This window comes from Lipotes vexillifer, unplaced genomic scaffold (genome assembly GCF_000442215.2).
Source record: "Lipotes vexillifer unplaced genomic scaffold, Lipotes_vexillifer_v1.1 scaffold1049, whole genome shotgun sequence".
NCBI lineage: Eukaryota > Metazoa > Chordata > Mammalia > Artiodactyla > Lipotidae > Lipotes > Lipotes vexillifer.
In genome coordinates this window covers 1,868,944-1,882,356 of record NW_006799027.1, presented here as the reverse complement: position 1 = coordinate 1,882,356, position 13,413 = coordinate 1,868,944, and positions in this window count along the sequence as shown.

Here is a 13,413-nt window from a genome sequence, read left to right as displayed (position 1 = left end):
GAAAGAGTATCTAAGACACTGGAATTAGCTAAGGTTCACAGAAACGAATTTCAACGTTATTATACTTACCTAGGTTGGTCCTATCTTGTGTATATGAACAAAACTAGTACCTAAGTGTAGAAACATGCCTAAGTTCAATTTAACTCCTCCATCAATTTTAAGAGGTGCAAAAGCATCCCAAGTGTCTTTATGCATGATATATAGTTGCCCCAATTCCAGAGCTGGAGGCTTTCATCATAATCAATGCTAGGATATAAATTCCTAAGCATTTCTAGGCAGAAAAATAATTTTTGTGCCACCAATGGAAAAAAAGAGGCTGTTTGAGAATATGAACAAAACTATGACATTTGACATTCTGAGTTAGGATGGTCTAATTTTAAATCTGCTGAGTTAAAAAAACAAAAACAAAAACTTCACTAAGATAACCTTGAAGAAACTGAGTTTGTTTTCTGGAATTCTCAAGAGTAAACAATGTCAGAATCACATGAACTCCACTGTTAAAATTTCACAGGGTTTCATTTTGACATTTGATTGGACTGGTTGTACTTTTCTGTTCAGAAAGTATGCATGAAGATGCTTCCCATTTGGGGAGAATTGAGAGACTTCAAAAGAGCCTCACAAAAAGCTGCTAGTAAGGTTTTCTTGGAGGCAAGCGTCCTTCACCAGTGAGAGAGTTATTTAAACAGTCCTAAATAACCTACTAGCTCATGCCTTCACTCAAAATTGTTTCACATATACCTTGCCAGTAATTTCCCGTAACACTCCTGGTAAGGTCAGTCAAGATTTGCAAACTAGGTATTTTTTAAAATTGCTATAACTGTATTATACCAATAAGACTTGGCTTGTCTTCATGAGTAATATTAAGATAAATCCCAGCTAATGTCATCCTTAGGTTCTCCTCTTCATTTTCCCTTATTGGCTACTGGATACCCTACAGCAACATTAAAAGAAAACCCATGAATGAGAGATTTACTTTTAAGAACAGGGCACTCTTTATTGTGTGATTCCCATGGTAAAAAGTATTTTAAACACCCTGTGCTCTTTAAAATGAAATTAACAAAATGATTTTAAATGTTTACTTCTACATATGTATAATGGATGAGAAACACTTTCTTTGAAATCTATACTTTTACAATGTATATACTTGTACTGATAATACTGAAATTGTATTCAATGCACACACTGCTATTATCAAAGTTGACTTTTATATATGTCGACATCAGTTCAATAAAGTAAAAATACTTAACAGAATTCAAAGACATTTCAGGTTTATTTCCTTAATGACCAATACTGATTGCATGTCAAAACATCAATGGTTCAACTGTTAAGTGTTTGCATTGTTCAGTTTTATGTTTAAAAGTCTACCTAAATGGGACAAGACATTTAAGCACTTTCCAATAGACTACCCACTTCAACAATAAACCTGACTTACTTTTCTGGCCGAATATTAACCTGTAGAGAATACCAGGTTGGGGAAAACAGGATCAGGAATATACGTCTACACTGGTAAAAATTCAGTCAGGATTCCTTACACATGTTAACAACCTGAAACTCTTCCTTACTTTTCATGAAATGTGCATAATTTTAAACATGATTTCATATTTTAATCATGTAGTGATTTGCCCCAATAGGAAACTAGAGTAGTCTATGGAGTCTGGAGTTTGTTAAACTCACCCAATTTCAGTAAACTGCTGGGACAATGTGAAAACAAAAAGACTAAAGAGCTCCTTTGTGTTTACACATTCAATAAAAATTTATTCATACACTCATAAAATGTGTACACACAACATCCGTGTAATTACAACTTCACACTCACCAAAGCGACTCCAGGTTGAACAGCCAGTCACTGCGCAAGCATTTGCTTACACTGAACTATTTACAGATGCACCAAAAATGTTTGTGTCGTTACCAACACTTAACACGACAATGCTTTCAGTGTTTACTCATCCAGGATCAAATCCATTGAAAAGTTGCGTTTGGATCAATAAGCAGCTTTTTAAACATCAGTATCTTAATACTTAGCATAAGTTGGCCAAAACACATTGTTTGCAATTTGCCTTTCTTTGGGGGAAAAAAGTTCCTTTAAGTTCAAAGTTTCAAAGACTACGACTTGGAAGGGAAAAAACTAGAGAACACGAATTATTCATGTAATCTAATCTTCACACTGGACCTCTAGCCCTGCGCATCTCGGTTTGTGTTTGTTTCCAGAGAGGGTGGCTGCACTCCCAGCAGCCCAGCGAATTAGGCAGGAAAGGAAAAGTTGTTCGGAAGCCGCTCCGGTGAGCCGCCCGGTTACAAGGCCTCCAGTGCGGACCAAGGCTGTTCCCGCGGGTCAGCATCGCTCTGACCCCGGCCGGCCGGCCGCCCCTTCCCGAGGCGCACAGGGAGCGTGAGAGGCTCACGTTCGGGACCGGGTCCGGGTCCCGGCGGGGACCGCGGGGAAGACGTCCGAGGACGCGCGTCCCTCTCAGTTCGCGCTCCGGCTCCGGGGGCCTTGCCGGGCTGGCTGGTCCCGGCGCAAAGGGGACGCGGGGAACAAGGGCGGCGCGCCTTCCAGCAGCGCCCCGCTCGCTCGGGCAAAGAATATAATTAATAATGAGAATGAGTATGTAACAGAAAAGAAAAAGGTACATATCAAGGGAGGGAAACTTTTTTTCCCCTTAGTGATAGAGGAAATAAAAGATAATACTATAAGTATGGATATACATTTTAAAAGTACAGAGACCTATAGAATTGTTTTAACTTGAATAATAACTTACTTATTAGGTCTTAGGAAAATAAAAATGAATAAAATAAGGTCTCTGCCTTTCAGGCATTCAAAGACTAGAAACTGTCCAGGATTCTAGTGCCATATATCATCTACTCTGAATTTACCACGTCGCCCCACGTCAGCACTGATGCGGCCACCGCGGCCTACCCGCCGAGCGCGACCCAACGCGGCGTCGCAGCCGCCCGCCCGCGGCCTCGAGTCCCCCCGCCCGCCGGCCCAGCTCCGCGCCGCACCTGCCCCTGCCCGGGGGACGCCGCGTGAATCCACGCTCGAACCCCGCCCCCTGCCGGCCGCCGGAGGGAGTGCGGCGCCGACAATCCGACAATTGAATGGAACGGGGCGGGAGAGGGGGGTTGAGGGGCGGAGCTGAGGGTGGACTGGGGGCGGGGTCTGAGGTGGGGGAGGAGGAGGTCGGGGCCCGAGGATGAAGAGGAGAAGCGTGGCTGGGGGCGGGGCCTGAGGGTGGGGGACTAGAAGGAATTGGGTCTGAGAACGGGGGAGGAGGGGCCAGGGGCGAGGCCGGGAGGAGGAAGTAGGCTGGTTGGGGAGGAAGACTGCGTCGGGGGCGGGGCCTAAGGGGCGGGCGGGGAAACCGGAAGCTGTCCTGTGGCCTCCACTCCCGGAAGCCAATCGATTGGAAAGTGAACGGAGGTTGCGGCGGTGTCCTGCGTGGAAGTCGCTTCACCTAGGGGCGTCCCCAGCTGCCAGCCGAGGCCCGCGAGCGCATCCTGCGGACCCCACCTCAACGCCGCTGGCCGCAAGGCCCGGAGGCCGCGCCCGCTGCCAACTTCCGGCGACCCTGTCTGTGCGTCAGTGTCATGGAGACACAGCGGGGTCCCCACTTGGTGATATGACAGAGGAGAGGAAGCCTTTTTGGTAACAAGCAAAAGCCCCCGCCTGGAAGAGGGAAGAGTTTCATTTTCGTCCAGTTGGAAACCCGGGGCTTTCCAGTAAGAGGGGCGGCCCCGGCCGTTAGAACGGTCACCTGTTGTACACCAGGAAGCCGGTTATAACGGTGACCCAAGGCCCGACCTTCGGTTCTCAGGAGTGGGTCACGCCGAGAACCGCCGTCAAGGACACTACTTGAAAAGTTACTGAGTAAAGAAAATAAAAGCATAATCCACGTAGTGCAGGTGAAGAAGGGCAGCTTTGTGAAATACTAGAGTCCCAATGGAGTTCAGGGGAAAATCCTGAACTGTTCAGTGCTAGATTACGGCCAATCGGAACTACTGGCAGCTGTAATGCATACTAGCGGAGATAAGAGGATAAACACCTGGTAAATTCACGTCCTTCTTTGCACATTGGCAGAGTTTTGAAATTCCTCCTTCCGGGGCGATAGTCTCCACCTCCTTGTAAGAATGAATTTCTTAATGAGGAACACTAAGAAACTAATGAAAAAGTTAAATTTAAAAATTAACCAAGTCCTTTTGTGTGTGTGCTGAGGTAGGGCTATCACAGAATATTTATTCGTAAGTAATCAATATAGCTCACGTTAGCTCAGGAAAAAAAAAAAAAAAAAGGAGTCATTAGGAGGAAAGAGAAGAAAAAAAGACCAGATTGCTAAACCTGAAAAATCGTAACATTCGTTTTAGTCAAGGGTGACCATGTGCTGGATGAATAGATTTTTACCTTCGAGTGATTTAGGGGAAATTGTGATTACTCTCCTTCCCCAAACATTGTTTTCCACCTACTTGTTTATTCCTAAATTTCTTTAACAACGTATACATTCTTATAGGTAGAATGCATTAGATAAAGGTCTCAAAATGCAAGTATGAGTGCTAAGTCAATGTATACTAAGATGTAAATGTCATACATAATCCTTGAGAGCAGGGGGAGAGTACCTGCTCTTCTTGAGGACAGGAGAGAGTACCTGGGATCTGAAGAGAGAGGGCAGGAGATAGCAGGAAAGGTACACGTAGTCACCTGTTGCTGGTATGACAAATTCACACAAAGTTAGTGGCTTAAAACACAAATTTATTATCTAGAAGTTCTATGGGCTAAAATCAAGGGGTTGGCTTCAGGGAAGAGTCCATTTCCTTGCCCTTTCCAGCTTCTAGAGGCCACCCACATTCCTTGGCTTGCGGCCCTTTTCCTCCCTCTTCAAAGTCAGCAACAGCTGGTTGAGTCCTTCTTATGCTGCCATCTCTCTGATTCTTTCTCATACCTCTCTCTTCCACTTATATGAACACTTGTGATTACAGTGGGTCCACCTTGAGAATCCAGGATAATCTCCCCATCTCAAAATCAGGTGATTAGCAACCTTATTTCCCCCTTTACCATGTAACCTAACATATTTGACAGGTTATAGGGGTTAGGATGTGGACATCTTTGGAGGGGCCATTATTCTGCCAGCACACAGTGAAGGATTCCAAAAGAAGCTTGAGCTCCTGAGACAAATCACCTGCTTCTCAGGGTCATCCCTTGTAAAGAATTCAAGCATTTGATTGGAAATGCCAGTAACTGATTTTTCAGTTTCCATATTTATACTTCAAGATTATAGTAAAATCTAAAATGGTTACCAGGGATAGAGAAGAGGAGCACGGTTATATTCTCATTTTGTGTGATCAGCCACTGTAGTGTTAACAAGTGTCTTCATAATTTGCACTGAGTAGGACCTAGTCTAAATGCCAGCTTTGTTCAAATCTAATTTTCATAGATAATTTAAAGGGGAATTGTATCCAAAACAATTATCCCTGTCACAGAATAGGAATTCATATCAGGCCAGAAGAATCAAGCCATGCAATTTCTTGTTTTCCAAGTATTTTTTACTATTTTCCCTATACTACCAATATTTCACTCCTAATGTGTTTGTTTTACTAATTTACTGCAGAATAGAATTAGAAAACAGATTTACTTTAAAATAATTTACACAATCCCTTTCTATTCAAGCTTTAGGCTTTAAGACTCTGACAAATACAGTGTGCCAATTTAAATATTTGAGAACGGTAAAACAAGTCCATGTAATAGGTACTTGACTTATGATTCTCTAATTTGCTGTTTGGCAAGAAATGTTTCACTCTACTAGAAAGTTAACAGTTCTAGGGTCCAACATAGAAAATATCCTTTTATGTGTAGGTGTGTGTACTTTGTTTTTTGAGTTTGGTAAACTTAAACTTCCAAAGCTAATGTGCTCTGAACTCAGCAGAATGTTTAGAACGACTGTTAAAGGATGAATATTATAATACAAACTCAGGCCACTGAATTCTTTAAAACTATGAGATTATTTATAGCCATTAGACTATCCTGTCTCATTTTAAAAATAAATATATAATGAAAATCTACTTTCAAATATTTTTCTACAGCTTTTTAATTGACAACAAATTCAGTTGCCTGCCAGCTGTTTCCACACAGAATTATATTGTAGCTATTGTCAGAACAGTAAGGACTGGAAAACTCTGAAGCTTGCCTAAAAAAATTTAAAAAAAAAAAAAAATTTTTAGCCTCGCCACATGGCATGTGGGATTTTAGTTCCCTGACCAGGGATCAAACCCGTGCCCCCTGCAGTGGAAGCGCAGAGTCCTAACCACTGGACGGCCAGGGAATTCCCTGAAGCTTGGCTAAAACTGACCTCTGTTCAACCCTGGAAATCGCAGGATAGGATTTGATAGAATTGCTGTAAAGACTTGGTTCTGTTTTTCCTGAATATTTTTTGGTAGAATAATGATAATAATTAGTATTTCTTTTATTTTTATATTTTTGAGTACGTAGACAAGATGCCAGAGGAACACCAGCATGGTAAAGACATCAGTTATAATTCACAGAGCATATGAACTGCTTTTTAAGTACTTTATCATTTTAATTATTAAAAAAATTTGAAACTAGTCCCAAAATATAAGACCCTTCAAAAGAATCGAGCCCCATTTTACAAGAGGGTTAAAATAAAACAGTGACTCCTGTAACAGAGCTCACTCCAACAACCGTTTGGTCAGGGACTAAATTCTGAAGACTAAATTCCATTACATGGACGTGGCAGCTATCAAAACTCAGAAGTCAAGGTGAGCCAAACTGAATACACGTGTCAAGAGCTGGAGAAAAAGCGTCAAGTTGGATTGACTCAAATGTTAAGACAGGTAATTGATCAGACTAAAAAGAGGGAACACAAGACTAGGTTAACACAGGGGAAGAGGCGTCAGTGCCATAACTTGAGATCAGGTACTCCAGAATCCTAACTCAGATTGTTGCAAAGGAGATTACATGTGGAGGGAAGGAGAGGAGGGAAAAAGTAAAAGGGTAGCAGGCTGTTTATATGTATACCCAGCCCCCTTCAAGTCCTTAAGAACTAGAGCAAGGAAGAAGCCAAGTATGAGGAAGAGAGATTGTCATTGTTAATCTATTTCATATTGGAAAAGAGCTCTGTGCCACATTTTTGCTCCGTGACCATAGCCCTTCTCCCAGCCTACTTTTCTTTAGCTGTAGAAGAGGGATCATAATACTGACCCCAATAGGTATTTGTGGAGAATAAATTAACAAATAATGTAAAGCTTTAGTACAATACATATCACATTGTAAACATTCAATAAAAATTAGCTATCATTATTACTTTATGTAGTTATAGCATATCCATAAAATCGTAGAAGCGGTAGTAGAGACATTCAGAAATCATCTAGTAAAGTTTAGCGCCCTAATACATGTACTTCTTACGTTTTGACCTTAACAACCTGTGAAAGTCAGATCCATAAGACTAGCCAGTTGTACACTGCCAGATCTCACTACCCTTGAGTCCGAAAAAGATTCTCATCTTGACCAAACTCTAGCCAGGCTCCTCTGAGCCGCCTTCTCAGCTAGGCCTCTACCAACTTAGTTTCCAACAGCTGAAGGCCTCATCCCCAGGATGACCCCAGCCCCGCTTAGGGTACCTGCCTGAGAAAACTCAGAGCTGCCAAAAGAATTCACAGCTAGTTCCAGCTACACCTCAAGACAGAGACCTTCTATCCCTAGGAGCTTCCATAAGCACCACTTAACACACCCAAACAGGTCCACATGACCTAACCCTGCCTTCCGGCTTCTTACAATTGATCATTTCCCTGACTCTACTGAGCCCTGTTCAGCCTCTTCCCTATTCTTCCATTCTCTCTTTAAAACACCCAGTCACCTTTCTACAAATTGAAGTTGAGTTCAGTTTATGCTGGGCTCTTTTGCCTATTGCTAGAGTAAATAGGTGATTAAAACCACTTTCACTAGTGTTGGCTTTGTTTATCTGACGAGTCACAGGAAGCCATTAAATCGTTCAATATCCTGACTGACACCACCGATGACAGGCCGGGAAACGGTGTGACCTCCCTTCCTTTACTTCTATGACTTTCTTCACTAGAGAGATATTTCATACCTGCCACACTCCCATTCCACCCTGAGTGCTCACATTACAGTTAGGTCCACCACAGGTTGCAGTGTTCTCCCTCTGTCATGCTGTGCCTCCCGCTTCAAGCCCTCATCTGTGCCTTTTTCTTACACCTCCACACTTGTGCCTCCCTCTTGCACCCCACACCTGTGCCTTCCTGTTATTCCCCCCACTGCCACATCTGTGCCCACACCCCATCCTCACACTCTCACCCTTTAGTTTCTCCTTTTTTTCCTTTTTGACTACCACTTAGTTGCTAGAGGAGAAAAACAAAAACACCTTTCTTCCTTACCTTCTCTGATTTTATTTCATTTAGAAAGCCAGAACACAAGTCTTATCATGCCCGTGGGGTGTATGGGTAGATGTGGTAATACAACTATACCAAGGAAAAAAAGTTTCAAATTTTAAAGTAAAATTAGGCTAAAAAAAGAGTCAATGCCCTCAATCTTTAAAGATATCTTTAATGTGCATAGAAGTTCTGTTGAGAATTGCCACAAAAGCCTCAATTGATGACCTAAATGTTTCCCTAATTAAACTATCCTCCATCTTCAGCATGCAAAATAAAATTTTAAATTACTTCTACTGTAACTTTCTTCTATTTGTTAATTACAAATAATGCAGAAGTATCGTATAATAAGAATCACAGATACAGAGAACAAACAAACTAATGGTTACTAACGGGGAGGGGAGGCAATATAGGAGTAGGGGATTTAATAAAAAGGGTTATTATGGGATTATATGAAACCTTGTGTGTGAAATTTTGAAAACTGTAAAGCACTATAGAATTTAAAGAATCCTTCACTCAATAAAAAAAATTAATTTTTTTTTTAAAAAGGGAGAGACATTGTTGGTGAATTACTCTCTCCAGGCAAGCAACTAGCCTCCCTGAAAAAAAGCCTTATTTTTTTGGTAAATTATCTGTTCTTTTTTTCCCCCTTTTAAAAACATTTTATTTTTAATTAATTTTAGACTTACAGAAAGGTTGCAAAAATAGTACCAAGAGTTTCCTTATATCTCCACTCCACTTTCTCAATGTTAACATCTTAAATAGCCACAGTGCAGTGATCAAGAACAGGAAATCAACATTTGTACACTATTATTAACTGTAGAATTTACTTGAAATTCACCAATTTTCTCATTAATGTCTTTTTTTGTCCCCAGATCCTATCCGTGATCACACAAGGTATTTAGTTTTCATTTCCTTTAATCTCCTCCAGTCTGTATCAGCTCCTCAGTCTTTCCTTATCTTTCATGACCTTGACACTTTCAGAGTATGAAATTATCCCTTCTTTGAGTACCATAATAATACACTCATAAATACCACTAAGAATATTACAACTAAATGAAAACAAATGTAAGATTTTAAAATATACATCCATATTTCATGATTTATAGAAGGAAAATAATATATATCAGAGGCTTTCCAGTTGATCTTGGTAAATTGATTCTGATATATCAAACATACAGACATGGCACAAATAGTTCAAGGAAATTTCATATCCTCTCTACCCAGGCTCAACAGGTGTTTACATTGTGCCCCATTTCAGTTTTATTCTCTCTCTTCATTTTCCTCCCCTCCTTCTCCTATCATTTATCTATCAATTATCTATCTATCTGTCTATCATCTGTCTATCACCACCCCCAATGCCATTTAAGATTAATTGTATTAGTTTCTTGAGTTGCCATACCAAATTACCACTTAGTGGTTTAAAACTCAACTTGAGGGACTTCCCTGGTGGCGCAGTGGTTAAGAATCCCCCTGACAATGCAGGGGCCATGGGTTTGAGCCCTGGTTGGGGAAGATCCCACATGCCACAGAGCAACTAAGACTGTGCGTCACAGCTACTGAGCCTGTGCTCTAGAGCCCGCGAGCCACAAGTTTTGAAGCCTGCGTGCCTAGAGCCTGTGCTCTGCAGCAAGAGAAGCCACAGCAATGAGAAGCCCGCGCACCGCAACAAAGAGTAGCCCCTGCTCGCCACAACTAGAGAAAGCCCGCACGCAGCAAAGAAGACCCAACGCAGCCGAAAATAAATAAAATAAAAAATAAATAAATTTAAAAATAAAACCTCAACTTGATAGTTTAAAATAATAGAAATTTATTCTCTCACAGCTCTGGAGGGTAGAAGTCCAAAATGAAGGTCTCGGGAGTATTGTGTTCCCTACAGAGGTTCTAGAGGAGAACCCATTGCCTCTTGTAGTTTTCGGTGGCACCAGCATTCCTTGCCTTGTGATGGCATCATTCCAGTTTCTTCCACCTTAGTCACATTGCTGCTGCTGCTTCTTTACTAAAACTCTATCTGGCTCTCTCTTATAAGGATACACGTGATTGCATTTAGAACCCAGGATGTCCTCTTTCTCTCTAGATCTTTAACTTAATCACATCTTTAACCATAGAAGGTAATATTCAAATGTTCTAGAGATTAGCAATTTAATACATCTTTGAGGGTCAGTTTGAATCCTTCCACAAGAAGAGATATCATGACCCTTTATGTCAATTTTTTTCATTATATATTTCCTAAAAGTATATTCTCTTAAACATGGAACAGTTGGCAAAATCAGGTAATTTAACATTGATATCATCAGTGTTTACCTAAGTCATATTGGAGCCTATGGCAAAAGGAAAAATCAGAAAAAAAATTTTAATTTAAAAATTTGATACTTTGTTCATCTTGGATTTTTGCATTAAATTTTATTTTTTAAATATTATATTCAAATGTTATTTATTTTGATTACTGAGTTTTTTGTGCCATCATAAATTCTGTGCCCAAGTTGGGTGGCTCGCTCCTATCACAGTAATCCCAGTCTTGATCTGCAGCTCATATTCAAATCTTATCAATTTTCCCAACATTAGTCTCAATAGCGGTCTTCTCCCATCCATGATCCCATATGGATTCATGCATTGCACTTCTCTGTTTATGTCTCCTTATTCTGGAGCTGTTTCTCAATGTTTTCTTTCTTTCTTGTTTTTAAAATTAATTTTATTTATTTATTTTTGGCTGTGTTGGGTCTTCATTGCTGCGCGCGGGCTTTCTCTAGCTGTGGCTAGTGGGGGCTACTCTTCATCGCAGTGCGCGGGCTTCTCATTGCAGTGACTTCTCGTTGGGGAGCACAGGCTCTAGGTGTGTGGGCTCAGTATTGTGCCTTACTTGCTCTAGAGTGCAGGCTCAGTAGTTGTGGCCCACGGGCTTAGTTGCTCCACAGCATGTGGGATCTTTGCGGACCAGGGCTCAAACCCATGTCCCCTGCATTGGCAGGCGGATTCTTAACCACTGCACCACCAGGGAAGTCCCCAACCTTTTCTTTCTTAACCTTGATATTTTGAAGGGAATAGGCTAGTTATTTTGTAGAAGGTCAGTTAAAAAAAAAAAAAAAAAAACTATGGAGACAGACTTCATTCAAGGAGAACAGTCAACAGTGATTACATTATGGCTTAAATAGGCTTCATGGTACTATTATTTCTACTATTTTTGTCATGGAAAAATATTTTTCCTTCTAAACAGTTAATTTTTCATCAAACTTTTAGAATATAGTCCATCTATAAATTCGATATAATGTTCAAATTCAGAGATTAATGAATTGGTAATAAAATGTCCTAAACTAACTCTTGACTCGTGAAAATCAAGATAGGATGGATTTTTCATGCTCTCAGTTCCTGGACGAGCCACTGCAGGCCCTTTGCACACGCCCGTGCCATTCCCTCTGACTGTAATGCTTTTCCCTTCCTTTGCCTAGTTAATTTCTATTCATCCTTCAGGGCTTAGCTCATTGTATCTTCTTCAGTGAAGCTTCCCTTTACTTGGCACACTGGATTCAGCATTTATATGCTGAATTTATATGCTTTCATTTTACTTAGACTTCTCTTTGATAGCACTTATAATTTTAATTAAGTAATTATGTCAACCTGTATTTAAAGCCTATCTCCCCTGCCAGAATATAAACTCCATGATGACATCTGTCTTATTCAACACTGTTTCCCTAATAACTTCTGAATTACTCCTCAGACTCAAAAATAGGAAGAAATGATATTATGGGTGATGCATTAAGTAGCTCCCAACACAGTTGCATATTAGGCTCTTAAATACCTGTTAGTTTGCTTTTCTTCTACTTATTCAGTTGAGGGCCATGTGCTAGCGATGGTTAATAACTGTTTTCTAAAAAGATGAGGACTAAGATCCTGTTATCCAATGAACAGGAAAAAAATCTTAAAAAAGCACTTGAAGTGAGAGATTAGCCAGTGTGTCTCTGTAAAACACAAGGGAAATGATATCCATATTATTTTGTATTTAAAATGCCTTATTTTTATGCATGCTCCATCAATAATAAGTACTTTAACTAGAATTTACCAAGTTCTTGCTCTTCATAAATTGACAGCCTCTTATTTTGTAGGTTATAGTGCCATCATGTGGATACTTCATTTTCCTAAAATAAAATGTAACATTTTTGTAACAAGACTAGAAAACTATGATTGGGAAACCCAGCCATTCCCACACCCAGGCACAACAACTTATAATTCAGTACTGGTTCCTAAGACTGGCTGTGTATAGATTCACTTGGGGACTTCTGAATCTGAGTTGTAAGTGTGCAGAATTTGGAAGCATTCATTTAAATGGTAAAAGAAGCCTTACAAGAAGATGTGGCACATATATACAATGGAATATTAGCCATAAAAAGAAACGAAATTGAGTTATTTGTAGTGAGGTGGATGGACCTAGAGTCTGTCATACAGAGTGAAGTAAGTTAGAGAAAAACAAATACCATATGCTAACACATATATATAGTATCTAAAAAAAAAAAAAAAAGGTTCTGATGAACCTAGGGACAGGACAGGGATAAAGATGCAGACATAGAGTATGGACTTGAGAACACGGGGAGGGGGAAGGGGAAGCTGAGACAAAGAGAGAGAGTAACACTGACATATATACACTAGCAAATGTAAAATAGATAGCTAGTGGGAAGCAGCTGCATAGCATAGGGAGATCAGCTCGGTGCTTTGTGACCACCTAGAGGGGTGGGATAGGGAGGGTGGGAGGGAGACGCAAGAGGGAGGGGATATGGGGACATACGTATGCATATAGCTGATTCACTTTGTTATACAGCAGAAACTAAGACAACATTGTAAAGCAATTATACTCCAATAAAGATGTTTAAAAAAAAAAGAAAGAAAAAAAGAAACCTTACAAATACAATAGCTTGAAGATTCATGCAGTCCCTATGGATGGTCAGGTTTTTCTTTTCTTAACTTACGTTTATTGGTTTATTGTAAAGGATACAGGTGAATAGCTAGACGAAGCTAGATGAAGAGGTA